The sequence below is a fragment of the Solea senegalensis genome, linkage group LG7 (assembly GCF_019176455.1).
Source record: "Solea senegalensis isolate Sse05_10M linkage group LG7, IFAPA_SoseM_1, whole genome shotgun sequence".
In the NCBI taxonomy this organism is placed as follows: Eukaryota; Metazoa; Chordata; class Actinopteri; order Pleuronectiformes; family Soleidae; genus Solea; species Solea senegalensis.
In genome coordinates this window covers 27152115-27172287 of record NC_058027.1, presented here as the reverse complement: position 1 = coordinate 27172287, position 20173 = coordinate 27152115, and the positions used below count along the sequence as shown (strand labels likewise).

The window sequence follows — 20173 nt, the reverse complement described above, 5'->3', positions numbered from 1 at the left end:
TGTGGCAGCTGCTCTTCATGTTCACACACTGAGGTCACGGCCGAGTCCAGGTCAGAGTCTGTAGGTTCCAAACCATTCTCAAACCATTCTAAAGCAAAAAAAACAAAACAGTTTATTTAAAGATCCAATATTTTAGTTTTAGTTTTAGTCCAATAGTTTGTGTTGAGCTTCATGTTTTTCCTCATTTTTGTGGAAGATTCTTATCTGGTCGTGTATTAATCTTCCACATCCAGGGGGCGCTAACGTGTCCAAGTATTTGAGTTTGGTTTGTTTGGCTTCTCTCCAGCTCCATTTCTTCCCCCGTACTTCACAGGAGCCCAAATGTTTTCCACACATCCACAGTTTTTAATCCAGAAATAGAATTATGACTGTAATCTCAGATTTCCCACTTTGGAATTCGGACTTGTCCCTTAGAATTCTTACTAGTTTTTTCAGAAATCTGACTTTATTCTTCGAATTTTGACTTAGTTTTCACAGAATTATGACTTAAATCACAGATTCCAGATAATAGAAGTCTGGCTTTTCTCTTAGAATTCTGACTTTGGTTGAGGAATTCTAACTTTTTTGTTGGAATTCAGACTTTCTGACTTTCCAAAATCAGGTTTAAATGACGTCTCCTGTTTGTCTAATTACCTCATTATAAATATCATATTTATTAGTGTTGTTGTTGTATAAGATGCTGCGTTTTTTTCGGCACTTGTTGCCGTTTTGGGACACATGTCGTCGTTGTGTGTGTGTGTGTGTGTGAGTCACGGTGTGTGTGTGTGTGTGTCACATCAGAGGTTTGTGCCACAGATTTTCACTCATATTGGAAGCAGAGCAAACACATGCTCCCTTTGACGTTTTCTCACATCGTGATTTTTGTCCTGTTTTTTCACAGAAGCACGTGCACACAGACGCGCACACACACACACACACACAGACACACACACACACAGATGGCGTGTACAGAAAGAGTCATGTGTCGTCAATAATTATATACATACACTTCAAAAGTAGGTTGAAATCGTGTATATTTGAATGAATATTTAAAATTTAACTAATCATATAAGAGCCAAAATGCGCACGTGCATCAAGTCGACAAAAACAAAAGAAGTTTTTAATATTTAAATAGTGTTTTCTGATTTCTTTGTTACGTGGAGCAAAGAAACCACAAAATATTCACATTTAAGAATGTGAAGAAATCTTGATCTTCAAACCAATTTATCGATTATCAAAATAGTGGACGATTCATTTAGTGATGGATTAATAATCGAGTAATTGTTTCCGCTCGAGTTCCATGAGACAAAAATGTCCTACGTCCAAATCTCATTCGTCCCTTTATTGTAACTGATGTGAATTTCAGGCTTCACCTTCTCTTTTTGCTCATTTCCACTCATTAAATACGTTTATAATTGTTCATTTTCAAGTGTTTTTTTTTTTTATTCCTGACACTGTTGGAAATGATTATGTTGACGATCAGGTCCCCCCCCCCCTTTTAATAAAAGAAGATGGCGGTGCAGGGGCGGTGGGAGTTGAGGGGTCATCTGTTGTTGGGTTGAGTTTGTGCTGTTTCTGCCCCGCTGGTATAAATACGACATGATTGGCACCGGCGCTGCCTCTCTGCCGCTCCGACAGCCTTCATTTGCTGGAGGAGTGGCAGACTTGGTGGGAGTTAATGATTATAATTATTTTTGCTTTTTTTTTTTTTTTAACATTGTGGGGATAATTGTTTAAGAGGTTTGTGTAGTCATTGTTGTAATCAGTAAAGAGAGATTACAGAAAATCCGCGCGCCAACAGATGGCACTCGGGCTGTCGTTGGTTCGCGTTAAAACCCCCCCGACAGGAAGTGAAGAGGTCGATGGAAACGAGGACAAATTATGAAACGGTTCATCATAAATCAATTTATCAAATCACTTCATCGCAGTGGAGAGAGAAAAGAGTTTGCATTGTGGGAGATTTTAACTCCAAATCATCAGATTTACTCAATATTAGGGTTGTTTTGACAAAGTTTTAAATATGCTTTAAAGTCTTTGTTTTGTTTTAGTTTCACAGGCAGAATCATGTTCACACTGAACTAATGTTACAATGTAATGTAATGTACAAGAAATGAATTGATTACCAAAAAAAGAAAAGTTGGCAAGTTACAAAAACATGTTAAAAGTTACAAAAACATAATAAAAAAGTTATTTTGTTGCCAAAAAAATGAAAAAAATATTGTTGTTGCAAATTTTTCATACATTACCGAAAAGGTTTGACCAAATCTTGCCATGTTTCCAAATCATGTTCTTAATTTCTTTACAAAACCTGGAAATGAAACATTTTGAAAAAGTTCTCACTAAGTATCACAAGGTTATAAAATGTTTCTAAAGTTACCAAAAATGTCATGAAATCTAGTTACATCTCAAAAAGGACTTTACTAATAAACATCTTACAAAGGTTACAAAATGTATTTGACGCCTTAAAAAACCCTCACCAAATTACTATATACTATATATAATAATAACATTTTTTATAAATACTAGTAAAAAGTAAGTAAAACATTTTAATAACGTTACCAAAAATGACTTTTACGTTACTGACAAACTCACAGAAAAAATGATATTAACAAACTAAAATGTTGCAATATCACAAACAAACAGACAAAAAAGGAACAAATAAGACAAAAGATGGAAATAAAAAAAGATTGTTGTAAATCGTGAGCAGCTCCCCCTTGTGGCTTGAGGACAGTATGCGCGTGAACGACACTTTTTTTCTTACCTGAAATAAGAACAATTTTCCCACCATTCGTAATTATTATTATGCCGATAAAGCAAATTATTGTTAGTTATTTTTCTTTCTCGTGATTCGCAGTTATGCCGTAACATCGACATTAGTAAGAACATGTAACTAATGTCTCCAAAAACACGTCACTAACGTTACCAAAATGATGTTACTGACAAACTTACAAGTGGTGTTATTGTTACAAACATATTGTTACTATATTTACAAAAAGAAAGTCAAAAGATTGGAAATAATAAAAAAGATTGTTGTAAATCACGAGCAACTCCCCTAACCCATTTTTCATTTTATTTTAACCTGCCATTGTGAAATAATAATTATTATCCCGATAAAGCAAATTCACCACCATCATTTTGTCGTGATTCACAGTAACATCGCGTTGTCGCCAGTTTGACGACTAATTTGACCCATTTCCTGTTTGCACACGGTTCACAAAGAAGGTTCAAACCGACATTCGTTAACTTTGTTTTGTCTATAATAACAGACAGTAATTCCTCCGTGTGTCCATTTATTTATTTATTTATGTCTATTTATTTACGAGTGAAAGAAGAAGGAGGAGGAGATGGCGACAGATTGAGGTGAGGACACTCTGGTATCAGGGGTCGCGGAGCAGAGACGAACACCGCGGCTCATGGCCTACATTCCTCACTAATTGTATAATTGGAAAAGCTCTCCAAATGAGAAAGCACCCCTAAAAAAAACCCACATCCACCATCAACCACCAACCACATCCCCCTACCCACTTACACACACACACACACACACACACACTCACGCCCTTCAAAGCAAATCACAAAAGAGCATTTTGGGAATGATAATAATTTCAAAAAGCGTTGATTATTAATCCCACACACACACACACACACTCAACATGGCAGCAGCAGCTTGGCTGGTTACACACACACACACACACACACACACACACACACACACACACACACACACACACAGTAATATCTGATTGTGTTGCACCAGCGTTGGAGAAACTTGAAAGAAACTGTGTCATGTGAGAGAAAAAGTCAGCGACGCAAATGAAAATAGTTTTTTCAACCCTCTGTATAAAACAGAAGGTTGTCCCAAACATCTGTGACGCCCTGAAATCTCCAGCTATGGATTATTGATTAGTATTGAGGAGAACAAAACACTAAAAATGTGAAATATTTATTCATAATTTAAGTCATAATTGAGGTCTAAACAGTGAAAAAACACCCTATTTCACAATTAAATGACAATTATTCTGAACCTCAGGTGTAAAAAGTCACCTAAAAACACATTCCACTATTATTTATTGTCATATATTTGATCAAAAATCAATAAACTCTAACCAGTGATGGAATTATTTGTGCTCAGTGTTGACGTAACTTTACAGAAGCAGCGTGTAAGAGGTATAGAAAATATGTATAATATATATATATGAACTTGTATAGAATAAGATAAACTAGATGTCGTCGAAAGGTTTGGTGGATTCCGAGGCAACCCTCTGCGTTCTGGGCGAGTTTCGACCATTGCCACTAAACAGGAAGTGCCCTATGACTTCGGCATACGCTGAGTTCTACCGAATTTCCCAAAACTTGCTGGGAAGATGTTACAGATCAAGACGAACAAAAAAGTCGACCACAACCATGGCCTCAACTCAACAGGAAGTCGGCCATTTTTAATTTTTGTCGTCCGTTTTGGGCGATTTGTACCCTACGTAAATGAGTGCAAAGTCGTGAAAGGTTTCGCAGAGTCAACATGGCGCGGCCGCGGCAACCCTCTGCGTTTTGGGCATATTTCGACCATTGGCCATAAGTGCCCTGTGACTTTGGCACATGTTGAGTTCCACAGACTTTCTCCGACTCTGGATGAGAGGATGTTACAGACCAAGACAAACAAAAAAAGTCGACCGCAACCGTGGCCTCAACTCAACAGGAAGTCACATGTTTAGCGATTTGTACCCTGCGTAAATGAGCGAGACGCATCAAAGACGAAAGGTTGTCAAAAAGTGACGTCAGGGAACTGCTGCACTCGCAATAACTAGTAACTGTAACTAATTACTTTTTTTAAAGTAACCTTTCCTACACTGGTCATAAATAAATAAAGTTATAATAAGAGGACGAGCCACCTGTGCTCGTATTTCACCGTTGGAGCTCGTGGTCAAATTGGATCCGGTGATTTATGGCGGCTGCCACGTGCCGTTCATTTCCATGGCTACAGGAGAGGGGGCGGGCGGCGGGGGGTGAAGTTGGCAGGCGGGCGGGGGGATGGGGTTGTGAGATGATTCCTGAGGTCGACAGTGGCGTCTAACAGCGCAGCGGGGCGCCGCTAAAACGCAGCCGTTAATTAATGCTATTGATCAGCAAAAAAAAAAAAGAGGGGGAGAGAGAGGAAGAAGTGCGAAAAAATGTGATTTGCATACAGCCCAAACGATCAATGCATTAACCGATTTTTTTTTTCTCCTCTGCCCCCGCACTGAAATCTGATTTCCTGAGTTTTCAAAGTGAGAGAGAGGAGAGAGTTCTGGCTAATGTGGATCGATCCGGCTTCTCTCAGACGAGAATACAAAGCATTTTATTAGCGAGTGAAGGCTGACACTTACCCCGGACAGTACGGCACGTTCATTTGATCACATATTTGGTTAAAAAAAACGAAATCAACGTTACTTCACACACGTCGTCGTGTTTCTGTAAGGTGATAAAAAAAACAAAACAGAAAAAAAGTTTTCCAGACGGCAGCAGCAGCGACGTAAAAAACAAAAGTGACAACAAAAACAAAAGATAAGAGGTGTTAATAAAGCAATATGTTGTTGTTTTTTCTCCTCCTCCCCTCCCTCCTTCCTTCTCCATCCTTTCCCTCTCTGTCAAGAGCAGCTTATTATAGCGTATTGATTTATAAAGCTTTAAATGTGATCCTCCATGTCCAAGTCAAGGGCAGGGAGTGAAAGAGAAAGAGGGAGGGAGAGGGCAAGGAGGGAGGGAGGGAGGTAGGGAGGGGAAAAAGAAAAAGAAGAAGAAGAGAAAATGGAGGGGAAAAAAGGCGTCTGGAGACGGATAGAGATAGAAACGAGTGCCCACGACGTGGGGGGAAGTGGCAGCGAGGCATTTTCAGAGCCGTGCTGGAACACAAAAGGGTAATTGTTTTAGCCCAGATGTTGCATTCGCACAACAAGCAGGATACAATGTTCCTACTGAGCTGATGAGCCCAATCAGTGAAATGATTAAAAATTGATTTTGTCCCTGTAATTACAGTATGTAAACTACTTAGCCGGGATTGCAAAGGAAGTGATTTTCTAATTACGTATATACTCTGGTGTCTAATGATTGGTTTTTTGAAGTAATGAAGAGAGGGTCCTAACGACTCCACTGTGTTCTGTTGTTGAAGGGAGAGAGAGAGGGGAGGCAGGAGGAAGGCTGCGGGTGAGAGGGAGCATCGTTAGGGCCAGACAGCAGGCTCGGATACAGAGCGGGTGCTGGTGGAGGTGGTGGAGGGGACGCGGGGAGGGAGGGAGGGAGGGACGGACGCAGGGAGGGATGGAAATTGAATTTTTGCCAGCCAGCGCCAGCACGCAAACACGGGAAGCCCTGTGTTCGTTTGCACGGGATCTGGAAGTTAAATGGAGGCTGTGACTCCTCATGGGTGGTGGTGGGGGAGGGGGTCGCCACCAGGCCTGAACCAGGCCCGGCCTTAACCAGGCAATCTGGATCCTGCAATTAGGGGTTTTAGTGAATCAGGACGTTACACATGCACTCGTGCGCTTCCCACAAGCTCACGGAGCGTTTACAGAGAACTCGTCTCACTGTAGACGCAGCGATGTACAGAATATTCACGTTCAGAAATACCCACTGTTCATTTATCCAACACGGGGGGTTCCCAAAGACTGGGTTACAACCCACCCATGGGACGCGTGAGATATTTTTTGTGTCCCAAAGCAAATTTTTCCCAGAATTTCCAGAACTTTTTAGTTTCGATTTATGTTTTAAAGTAATCTACATAATTCTCCAAATATTGTTGTTTACTAATAAAGCATCAATTTACTCTTGCCACGGTTTATACATATATTTATCATATATACTTTCCTATGATACAGTTCTAACTCAACTTGGCTAGACTCACTGTATACGCAGTGTATATTTGACGCAATACACACACAATATTGACGTTCAAAAATACCGACATGCTATTTATCAAACACAGGGGTTTCCTAAGGACTGGGTTGCGAACCACCGGTGGGACACAGGAGATATTTTTTGGGTCCCCTAATCAAATTTTCCCCAAACTTTTACAGTTTTAGCTCTACTCAACTCGACTGTACTCGGTTCGGTATCAGTCGGCCGAGTCGTCATAGTAACGGCTGCGCGAAACTGCCGTGACGTGGTTAAATACGCAAAACACAAACACGCAAACTCGTGAAGAGGCCTTCTGTTACTGTTGCAGACACTAAATACTGATAATAGCATAATTATTGGTACCTACATTTGCAGATATTGTGTATGTAAAAACATCAGAAATCTCATTTACAGTTGTGAAGCCTTCCCGTCTGTGAGAAATGCTCATTTCAGAGGCTCGTTTACATTTGAACATTGTAACGTGAGAACAAAATGTTAAATATAGATGTGTTTCAGCGTTGGAACGAGTTCAGAGATTTAGTTTAAATTGTTTCAGAAGAAAAATCCTCAAAAGGCAAAAAAAAAAATAATTAAGGATTATCATTTAAATTAAGAAAATGTAAATGAAGGATTATTGTATACTGTCATTGGATTAGTTTGTTGGTTTTCAGCATTTTAATATGTTTTTGCAGTATTGTTGCTGATTTTTATTCGATTATGGTACAAAATATGCCCAAAAAACACATTTTCACATTGTGAAAGTTCTTTCTTCTGTCCGTAGTGGATCAATGTGGACAGCATGACATCAACATGGAGCGAGCCAGGAGTAATAAAAGCTGAGCTCTGATGTCAAACAGGACAAAGTGGACGAGCTCCAACATGAGCAGAGGCTGAGAGGAAAAGTCCAACTATCCCTCTTATCTGTAGTTTTCTGAACAAAAATCTCATAACGAGAAGAAATAATCTCAATTTTACACGCGTTTCACAGGAAAAAACAAACACATTTTAAGCATTTAAATATAAGGCTGACCCTCTAAAATCTACATCTACTTATGTAAACTGATGTACAGCATCTTGTAGACTAAATATTGCCATTCTACAACCTTTTCTGGCTGGAAACTGAAGTTTCTAAACGTGCTCACTCTTCAGGACCAAATCCCATATATAAAATCGGTGTTTTTTTAGCTCTGCTTGTCAAGTTCTCCATTGTAAGGTGATTTTGTGCGGCTCATTTTTAATCCAAACACAGAAAATGACAAAATAACACATTCAAACTGAAGTGACCGTGGCAGCAGTCGATCAACAACTCCTCTGTCTTGTGATGTAAAATTGTTGATGTTGTTCTCTATGTGGTTAAAATCGTGGTTTACAAAGCGACTCAAACTTGGAGAAGTCTGTCAAACGGTGAGATAAGACTGCAGTGAGCAGGCATAGATTGTATTAAAACTGTATTGTGTCGCCGCCTTACACAACCGCAACCTTCCCTTAAATATACGACTGCGTGTTTATGAAGTCGTAGATTATGAGTCTCAGTGCAGCTTCTTTTAACCTTGGCTCGGCCGCGCTGTCGTATACATTAACAGTACGAGTATTTACATGTTTGTTTGGAAGAATATCTCACTTTGACGGAGCAGTATTTGTGTTTAATGGAGTTAATTTGGCAGATAGAGCAGTCGAGGTCAGTCGTGAGTGGACTCAAAGTGTTGCAGGTATTTAAAAACAAACATATACGAAGAACACGGACACTGGAGTCTGCAGTAGATTAAAATTAGCTGCGTTTACTTTATGATTTAGGTGAGACTTAACGTTATATGTGATCATTTAGAAGCCAGACTTTGTAACGTGGTGTGAGAAACTGGATCCGTGTGTTTTTTTCTCTTCTAACTCCTGTGAGTCCACGTGTGCGGCTGCTGTGATTTACACGGCTGTTACAGACTGAGCTGAATCAAAGATGTTGAGCTCAGGACAAACCGCTTTCAGTTGAGTCTGGTGGAAACGGAGCCAGTCGGCAATTAGCTTTGCCTCTGGATCTGATTTGCGTCCTGATGAGTAGCTTAAGCTAACCATCAACTGGCTCCTCCAGTGTTGTGTGTGTGTCTGTGTGTGTGTGTGTGTAACTGTGCGTAGCTAGCACACAGAAAACACGAGTGCTATCAATCAAGGAAACAAAAACTTGCAGATGATGGTGGTCGTTGTCGTCTCCTCTGCTTTTACTTTGTTGTTTCCAGTGGCAGTAATTCACTGTGTTCAGTGACAGACACATAAGTTTCACTTATAAATGCTAACATGTGCACTTTGACGCTAAAATCTTGGATCAGTGTCCACATTAGCATTATAAATGGACATGTTAGACCTTGACGCTAAAATCGTGGGTTGAAGTTATCAATCCGTAAGTTTACATGTTAACATTTATAAATGCTAAAACCTGCTGAACCCTGACACTGCTAACTTTGGTCAAAGTAAGCAGAGTTCATATTTTAGCTTTATATATGCTAAGATGTGGACTTTGAAACAAAAATTGTTGGTCAAAGTTCACATGTTAGCATTTACAAAGCTAACATGTGGACTTTGAAATAAAAATTGTTGGTCAAAGTTCACATGTTAGCATTTACAAAGCTAACATGTAGACTTTGAAACAAAAATTGTTGGTCAAAGTTCACATGTTAGCATTTACAAAGCTAACATGTAGACTTTGAAACAAAAATTGTTGGTCAAAGTTCACATGTTAGCATTTACAAAGCTAACATGTAGACTTTGAAACAAAAACTGTTGGTCAAAGTTCACATGTTAGCATTTACAAAGCTAACATGTAGACTTTGACACTAAAATCTTGGGTCAAAGTTATCAAAGTTCACATGCTAGCCATGTAAATGCTAACGTGGTGTTAAAATCTTTTGTACTTTTTGTGTAAATCTTTGTCCATAACACAAAGCTGACGGTGGTTATTATTTTTCAAATAAAATGTAAATCTTTATGACATATTTTCATTATCGTAGTTCTTATAAACGAAAATATGTGTTTTTGTGTTATTTTTCATTTTAATATGCAGTAAAAAAATGCTTAAGTAACCCTTCAGGATTCTTTTTGTATATTTTTCTCTCTTCTCACATAAACCAGAACTTTGTCACGGCGTCAAAAACTGGAACCTTTTGTCTTGCGTTACAGAAAGTCCACAGTGTCCGCGGTGTTATTGTGACGAGGAGACGACGAGCGAGGAGTCACTCTGTCACGCTGTGAATACAGAGATAAACTTACAGGGTTGCCGAGCACATAAAGAGCACATAAATCAAAAGCACACAGAGTGAGTGAGTGAATGAGTGAGTGAGTGAGTCGCTGCTCTCCTTTTCTTCTGAGCTCTTAACACATCTAACAAGAGCTCCGCACCCTTATCTTCTCTTCAATACTCAATATTTAATTGTGACTTTATTCGTTTTTACATTCTAAAATAATTCTTCCGGAGAGGAAATAAAACGATCTCAGCTAAGCCTGTGATTATTGGGAGGGAAAGATCTGTGATTTTTTATTTTTTTTTCACTTCCTCTGGAGCATTAATAAGTGACAGATTAAGAAAAGAAATGACAAGGCTTTGAAATGCTGCCAGTATCAGCAACTGTACTCTTCTGACACGGCTGATTGTACGAGAAGTCGGCGCAGCCAGCGAGTGCCTTTAATAATGCATTTACTTAGACTATGATCTATCATTTTGTACCTTTTGACACGCGATATTGAAATTTAATATTGCATCAATACAAATGATGCATTGCCATGTGTCGCCGGGTGAAATTGAAGATCTCTCCTCGCCCGCTCTCCTCTTTCCCCAAAGCTTCGTTGTACTCGAGTAAAGGAAAAAGAAAGGGCATAAGAGAAACATCTGTCTCTCCTCCTCCTCCTCCTCCTCCCCCCCGCTGCCCTTTTATACGCTCAGCTTTGATATGTATGTTTTAAAAAAAATGACAAGTCAAAAATGCTCAGGGAGAAAGTCTACGGCTCCAAAGAGGCTTGGAAGGAGAGAAAAGGAGAGGGAGAGGGAGAGGGGTGGAAGTGAGAGGCAGAGGGGGAACATGACAGCGGCGGCTGAGGGAGACGTCACGCGTTTGTAGAGATCTCTGACACCACTCTTTAGTGCGGTGAAATCCCACAGGCGATATTTGGGCTATGAGAGGAGCGAACGCTGCTGCTGCTGCCGCTGCTGCTGCCGCTGCTGCCGCTGCCGCTGCTGCTGCTGCTGCTGCTGCTGCTGCTGCCGCTGCTGCTGCCGCCGTGTCAGTCAAGTCCCGTCTGCTCGGGCAGATAGAGCTGCAGCGTTCTTCTTTTCTGTCGTTTCTGCACGTGTTGCTAAATAAAAATATAAACAGACACTCAGAGAGAGAACAGAGACTTCCACCGACGCTGAAAGCTCAACTGTGCAGGATAAATGTCGCTGAGATACACACACACGCACACACACACATGAACTGAACTTGTTAAATGGGATTTCTCCCCATTAGGAGATTAGGATGAACCTAATCTGACGGTACAGTGTCTGGTTCTCCAGAGTTTTGTTCATATCTGATGAGTTTTGACAGAGATGTGATTTAACTTTTATTTTTTTTCACTTTTAGGGATTTCTTGACATCTTCACTGCGTAGATTTTTTACTAACTTTTCATGGGAACATACTTTGACCTGGATTAGGAGGATTAGGGCCAAATGTCCAAAAAAAAATAAAACTTTTTTTAATTCTGATTTCATTTTTTCTCAGAATTCTCACTTTAATCTCAGAATCCTGGCTTTTTTTTTTTTTAAATTTGATTTCCATGTGTAGTAATATCACAATATGCCCAAACGGTGAATCTCACGTACATGAACGAAAATCAGTACACGTCAGGACAAGCAAAAAAGTCAAAGGGAGCCATGACCCGCGGCCATTTTGGATCAATCAGCCATATTTTGAGGGCAATGTTTGTGGTATTTCATATTTGGTTAATCAAGGATTAAAAAGGTCTTAAATGCTCCACAATAAAAAGATCCCGCTTTTTATTGCACGGTGGCAACAGGAGACACCAAATCTTACACTCTTTATGTTGCTGCTCTCACAGGGGTGATCGTATCCACCTCAGATTTGGTGAAATGGTGAAAAACACCGTGCTGATTGTGTGTAGCGAGTGTCATCACTGTATGCAAATGCAAACCTGATATCAATCAATCATATTACATTTGAATCCTCCGTATGTAAAGAAAGCGAGTTTCTTCTTCCTGCGTTGCAGTCGAGGCTCTCGGCTCTCGGCTCTCGCCGCCACTCACGGGCGTGGTGTGAATGTGAATCCTAACACCACTTCATCACCATCCACGACTGCCCATGTCACGTTCTTTACTTAAAAAGAGAGGAAAAAAAGAAGGCTCGTGATGGCTCGATGATTGCAGATGACGGCAGTGATGATTACAGCCGCGTGCACATCAGACCATTACTGTGACACGAGTGAATTATTACATATTCAGACAAGATACAGCAACCTTTCAGTAGAAATTTCAACAGACAAATCAAAGCTGCTCATATCGATGACTCGGCGTCGACGCTAACATCGTTTTTGGGGGGGGCTGAATCAGACCTGTGCTGACGTAGGCTTGTGTCACTTTTTTTGTTCCCAGAAACCCGACAATTGTGTCATTAACACTGTGTACATTTGCATTTCTGATGCACGGGTGACAGAAGGAAGGACGGGCGGGATAGTTTCAGTTTCGCCGATGATGCTTTTACGTATCTGTGTGTCTGCTAAAGTGACGCCTCACATTGTGTCACTTTACTGACTTAAGAACTGCTAATTTATCCACTGTCTCCGGGCACGTTGACCTTAAAGTGGCCCTGACACGGCCCTGGACATGTAACTGTGTGTGTGTGTGTTAACAGCGGGCGACGGCAGACACGGTGAGAGAGAGAATTAGGTTCACTTGGGAGGTGTCTTGGGTCGCTCCGAGTCTCGGCGAGCCCTCCCTGCTCTCTGCCGTATGTCAAGGCTTTATTGTCTCACCTGCCAAGGTCCTGACCTACACAGGAGCTGGCACTCTCCGGGAAACCAACATGCATGAAAACAGCCTGTTGGAAACCTTTTGGGACAAGGACAACACCTTAAAGGAGTAGTTCAGCTCTGCCTTGTGTGTGGTTGTGTCAGGTAGAGGACACAGGCGCTCTTACTACGACAGACTAACGTCCCACACCAAGTCCCATAGAGAAAATCAGCGATTTTACATCACAGCACACAGGAGTTGTTGAGGAGAAGCATCTGTGTCTCGTTCTTGTTCCTCCTTTCACTTTTAATCACAGAACGTCACCAACAGTGATGAATATCAAATCAATATTTTTCTGAGAAATGTGAGGAAATATTTCTTTACATGTCACACTCGCTGTCTTGGCTTCCTCTTCCGTCAACGCTGTCCCTTCAGTTATGTCTCCTTACCTTCCTTCCTTCCTTTTGCCACCGCGGTGCGTTCAGCGGGTCGACACCTCAGCGGGGGCGGCGCTGTGGGCCAGGCGACCTTTGTCCGTCATTGTTTTGCTCCTCACACCTCACCCAGGGAGATGAGGAGGAAGGAGCTTAGAGCTTCACACCTGCCACTGACTTCACTGTGACACTGTCTGTCTGTCTGTCTGTTAGCATGAGCTCAAACCAATGCTAACGTACACATTTACATCATAATTGACACTCGAATCAAAACAGTCGCTGAAATTGAAAAGCTTGAAGTTAAATGTTACACAAAGTTATTGCAAAGACAAAAATAAATCCGACTTAGTAAAATCTTTTGTTGCTTTGGCGCTAAAGCTAAATCTCAGATATGACATTCATCCAATGTCCCGATCTGGTCTTGCAATTTTGGATTTTTTAAATTCTATAATGCATCTTCAGTAGTCTAACAACTTAATTAAGAATTTAAACATTTAGTGACACGTGAAATTGAAACGTTCTGTCTCCCCCACTAATGTCAGTGCCAGTCGAGTTTCAGCTCGTCGCGACAGTAAAACTCAACACACACATGTTTACGTGGCTATACTCGATTATCTAACGTGATATTTTCAACAGAAAGAAGTATCTTGTCTTGCCCAAGGTCGCATCGGCATGTAGACTAGTGGAGCCGGGAATCAAACCCACAACCTTCAAGTTGAAGGACCATTCGCTCTACCACTGAACTACCGTCGCCCCCGATTTAATGAACAAGTCATTCCCAAGAGATGTTTGGAGAATTGTGTGAAATTTGGGGGAAAAAAATTGGTTTGGGGGCCCAAAAAACATGTCCCGTGACTCATCGGTGGCTCGCAGCCCAGTCTTTGGGAACCCCTGTGTTCGATAAAAAGCATGTGTGATACTTTTGAACGTCAATATTGTCTAGATTGTGTCATATACACACACTGAGTATACAGTGAGTTGAACTCCTTACGGCCAAAGTTGGTAACGCAACGTATGAACGCGTCGATTCCTAATCACATGTGCATACCAGCACTGTGGCATTGTGGGATAAATAAAATAACAATGTAGCTGGGAGTGAATCAGGGGCTGGAGATGAAATGAAAACACCCAGAACGCCGCCGCCGCCGCCGCCTCCTCCTCCACCGGGGCCTGATTGAGTTCAGGTGGCGGGAAAGTGTCTCACCGTGGGCTAGTTGTCAGTGAAGGATCTGCTGTCTCCGCGCCGCCGCGTGCTGCGGGGCTAACTAGCGCACATCGGCGGCGCTCTGACGGATGTTTGTGTGCCTCCCGTGTTGCGGGGGGTGCGGGTCGTTGACGCGCTTCATATTTCACCGGCGAGGGTCTGAGGTGGAAATGAAGATTGATGCGTGAGGAGCGGCTGCACGGCGAGGACCCGTCGCCCGTTTGATACATATATTATCATTTACACTGGTGTGACACCTTTGTGTGCGTCCTTACATCCTCATATACATATGCAGCATGCAGGGAGGGAGTGCGTGCGTGTGTGCGCGCGCGGGCACTTCCTCTGTTATTATAGACATGTGATATAATTGCATTTGATCTCCAAATAAACAGGGAATCAGTCCATCTCCTCGGTGGAGATGGCAGACGTGATGGACGAGCGCATTAGCGGCGAGGACAACATTAGATTTGCTCAAAAATTATTGATCTTTTGTTTGCGAGCCAAGTCGGCAATAAATAACAGTGCATGGGAGATGTGACTCATTATCGCCGTGCCAAAATGCCCGACAGACCTCTGTCAAAACACACTCTCCTTCCTCCCCCGCCCTCCCTCCCTCCCTCCTCTTTCATCTCCGTCACTACAAACCAATTTAATCTGTTTTTAATCCTTCCCTCTCTTTTTCCCCCGCCGCCGTCGCCGCCGTCGCTGCTTTCCAACACAAGGCCTCACTGTCACTATCTGATTCCCTTAAAATTTTAATCCCGCACTGATAACCCCGCATTATTACACATTACTTCCACACACAGGACACTCACACATGTATAAACACACACACACACACAGACGGTTAGTGGCTCTCTCACTGTTTTTATTCCTTTTTTACCTTCTTAGTGAAGGCAGGAGGAAAAAAATCCTTTTATCACACAATGGGTAATTTATATCCATTACCAGCGTTTTCAATCCTTTTCAGCGCGGCTGTCACTGCCTTTGGCACACTCGTGATTAATGTGATCTAATAATAGTGTGCCATTATATTTCCTTTAGTAAAACATGTACCAACATCCTATTCAGACCCGTGGAATTCATTGCCCCTTAAAATATTTCACCCCCTCTCTCTCTTTTTTTGTTTGAAAGACAAGATTGCTGGGGTTTTTTTTCCCTCCTCCGTCTCGTTGCCTCACAGGAGGTGATTATTTGTTGTGTGTGTGTGTGTGTGTGTGTGTGTGTGTGTGTGTGTGTGTGTGTGTTGTCCAGCATTGTTGACTGGCAGAGGAAAAAAAAAGCCTCAGTTTCTGCTGCTTATGGAAAACATGTAACATGTACTTTTTTGCCAAAACTCTGCACTTTCTGTGATGAATTATCATGTTTTTATTCCCCTTTGTTATTTATGACTCTTGTCTTTTTAGGGTTATGGTAAATTATTATTAGTGTTATCGTTATTATTATTATTGTTGTCTGCTTCATACTTAGTTCCTGCAACTATAACTTTTCATTATAGGTGAATCTGTTGATGATTTCCTTGATAAATAAGTCAAATTTTGGTCCATAAAATGTAAAATGATTCACTTTTAATGATTTCTTTGTTATTTGGAGCAAAAGAAACCAGGAAATATTCACATTTAAGTTAAAAAAAAAGCACTCCAACTGATTAACCAAAGATCAAATAACACCTTCTCACTTCTGCACCATAGTATAAATAGTGACAATGTCCCTATATTCTTGCCTATAAAGCAATTTAATGATGTCTTTATCAAGAAAATATATATGTATATATATGGATATGTATAAACCACCAACCCTTTGTTGTATTTTATTATAAATACAGCATATTTAAACGTGGTTACATACATTTGAATGTATTTTAATCATCAGTTTTGTGCTATAGAGAAAAGAGTTTTTGGATTTTGGTGGAAAAAATGTGCATTTAATGCTTTTTTTTTTATCTCATTTTGGCTCAAATAGATTTCCCTTTGACCGACAAGCAAAAGAAAATGCTGATTGAAATAAAGAACACTTTTTTATTATATGATATTATAAGAGTAAATATGAAAATATTGGCCCAGGAATTTTGATTGATATAAGCGTCGAAAAACCCCGGACTATGAATTAATCCATTTAGTCATTAGTAGGTTGGTAGTTTAGAACTGGTGATGGGCAGGAAAGATGCTCTCCGTGGAATGTGAGTGGGATTAGGTGTGTGTGTGTGTGTGTGTGTGCGGCCAAGACGCAGGTGTGTGTGTGTGTGTGAGAGAGTGTGTGTGTGTGCCAGGGAGGTGGTCCAGCAGTGGGCTCTGCTTCCTCCCAGCCGGACAGCCTGAGCCAGTCTGCCACTCATGGGGGCACGTTTCAGACGGGGAGGTGCCAACGCATGCACACACACACGCATGCATACATGCATGAAGTGAGCAGGCGCACACACATTACACACACACACACACACGCTGTCCTGGCTCACTCACAAAGAGGGTTAACCCTTACTGGGTTCTCAGACTTGTATCCAGGATGAACAGGTGGTCCCACAAAACATGGGCATCCATTTCCTCCTGACTTATCCCAGCAGTGTGTGTGTGTGCTGCGCGTGTGTGTGTGTGTGTGTGTGTGTGTGTGTGTGTGTGTGTGTGTGTGTGTGTGTGTGTGTGTGTGTGTGTGTGTGTGTGTGTGTGTGTGTCATGAAGAGGGAGGAGTAGAGACAGACGTGTGGGGCGAGAGAGAGATAAAGGAATAGACATGACGGCGTAGCTTTTGTACACCTTTTGTGTGTGTTTCTGTTTGTGTGTGTGTTTGTGGGCGGGGCTTTGTTTGGTACCACGGCGACGGCGGTGATGAGTGCGCGGCGACGGCAGAGCAGCTTGTGGAGGGTCCCGTCACTGTGTGAAATTGACATCAGATGGCTGTTGTGACAAGAGCAATATCACATCCAACTTCCATTTAGCCAGCGACGGCTAATAAACGTGCGCCGCACCAGCGCTTGTTTGCGCGTGTGTTCGTCGGCACCTGACCCCCCGGAATCTGACCACATCAAACACAGCTGCCAGCGCTTTACGTCCACACACACACACACACACACACACACACACACTCCGTGCCTCTCCGCGTTCTCCCCTCATTTTTCCCCCTCCTGCAGGATCCTTCCATTAAATATAACTTGTATTGAGCCACATCTTATTTCCTTCAATCTTCCTCCTCCTCCTCTTTTCTGGAGCCGTTCCTCCTTTTCCCAGCAGAGAAAATCGAAGGTAAACCACTTGTAATGAAAAAAAGAAGAAAAGAAAAAAGAAAAAGACAAGAAGCACTTTACTGTTTTGAATATCGCCGTGTGTCCGATACTGACGTGATATCTGCTTTTGTTGAAACAAAACTTTATCGTTCAGGTATCATTAGTGTTCAACTGACACCGATACTACTTGATATTCTATCGATACCAATACTGATACCGATACTGTGCATCAATATTCTATAGATACCAATACTGGTACTTATGATCAATACTCTACCAATACTGATACTGGTACTTCTGATTAATACTCTACTGATAACGATACAGTGCATCAATATTCTATCGATACCAATGTCGATACTGGTACTTCTGATCAAAACACTATTGATACCAATGTCTATACTGGTACTTCTGATTGATGCTCTATCAATACTGATACTGGTACTTCTGATCAATACTCTATTGATACCAATACTGATACCGATACTGTGCATCAATATTCTACAATATTCTATCGATACCATTACTGTGCACCAATACTCTAACTGATACCAATACTGATACTTCTCATCAATACTCTAACCGAAATCAATACTGATACTTCTGATCAATACTCTATCATAACCAATATTGTGCATCAATATTCTATCAATACCAATACCGATACCGGTATTTCCGATCAATACTCGATACCAACACTGATACCACTACTGCTTATCAATATGCTATTGATACCACAACTGATACCGGTACTTCTGATGAATATTTTGCCAATACTGACACCAGTACTGCTTATCGATATTCTATCGATCCCAGTACTGAAGCAGCTCATCGAGACTTGAAAAGCTCAATATAAATACAGCCCATAATACCTTCATAACTCTTCTTCTTCTTCTGATTGTATTTGATAGTAATGAGTAACAAAGAGAGTTAGAGGAAATGTAGTTTAGTAAAAGTAAAAGTTGACAGTAAAAAAATAAGAATAACTTCTTTTGGTGAAAGTTTGGGGTCGAGGGGAAAGTTTTCTCCCGGTTAATTTAGTTCAAAATCGAAAAAGAGATAATATAGAAACTAGTAGAACATTTGTACCGTTTCCCAAAACCCATTCTTGTGTGTGGAAACATGTATTTATTTATTTTTTAACTCCACTTTATTCTTTCCTTTGTGAGTATTTCGTGGCTCAGACCTCCTCCATAAACCCCCGACACAGGAACCAGACATTTTGGGAAAATATGAGCAAGTAAGCAAAGAGAAATTCACCAGGAAGAATGGAGCTCAGGAGATAAACATAAACACAGAGAGAGAGAGAGAGAGAGAGAGTTTCTCTCTGAGTCAGCGGCTTTTAGCAAAGTCTGATTAAACGAGGTGGGAAACCGCTCGGGATAGTAAATAACAGAGGTGTCAAAATGTTGCTTAATGACCTGAATATCTACTGCGTGAAATATATAGCTGCACGTCTATGCAGCGGCGCTATATATTTTTTTCCTCTATAATGTCTTAATGTGCGAGGGGGAGTTCAGGTGTTTAAAACAACTTAGTGAGAGTGACGGGGGAAATTCACCACGCACACAAACTGATGACACTGTCAGACGCGGCGTCATTGTTCTGATGAGGGGGAAAGTTTATGAATGATTCTCTGACGGCCATTAAACGTTCTAACCCTGACTTTTCTTAATGAGCTCCCTTTAAAATATTGTTTTCTTTTTTATTAATTAATAACAATTAATATCGCAGCCTCGTTTTTTTCCCCCCGTAGCTGCAGCATGAAAGGTCATTTATGAGAAACCGTTGCAGAAATGATCGCTTTATTTTATTGTGCTGGTTCTTTCTGAACTGCAGGCACATTAGAAAAAACACATTTTTAGTCACTTGACAAAACACGCGTTCGTGTCTTTATCTCACGGCTAGGCGGACACGTGTAAACCGAAAATCTGCGTTTTTAGCTCACAGGGACACGAGGCTGCTGGTCCACCGCTGCCTTGTGTGGTCATTTTGTGTCGCGGCTAAATCTGAACCAAGGATTTGAAACGCCGAATTCACCAAATAACACATTTGAACTCACTGATGGAGGCGGCAGTGGATCGACCACTCCTGTGTGCCGTGATGTTAAAATCGTTGATTCTCTCTATGGGGTTTGGTGTGGGAGAGTGAGCGGTTTACAAACTTGAGTTTCCTGTTGGGAAACCTCATAAAATCTCCATCAGCTTAAGTCGACGACATCTTAAGAACGTGTCCGCGTCTTTATCTCTCTGTTAGACAGACTTTACTAACAGGAAACTGAAGTTTGCGAAGCACTCACTCTCCCACACCAAACCCCATAGAGAAAATCAGCGATTTAAGCTCAGAGAGACACAGGAGCTGCTGGTCTACTGCTGCCTCGTGTGGTCACTTTGTGTCACTGAGGTGAAACCAAACAAAGGTTTTATAAAGACCGAACTAACAAAGCAAAGTGGGTCGAGTTGTTAAATGACTGATTTCCTCTATGGGG

The 20173-nt window shown here is 41.4% G+C and overlaps 1 protein-coding gene across 2 annotated transcripts in view; it reads left to right on the top strand.

Annotated features, from left to right (window-relative positions):
- The window catches only part of znf536 (zinc finger protein 536), a 248216-nt gene that overhangs the window by 36632 nt on the left and 191411 nt on the right, over positions 1-20173 (top strand). The gene's annotated exons all lie outside the window — the stretch shown is intronic.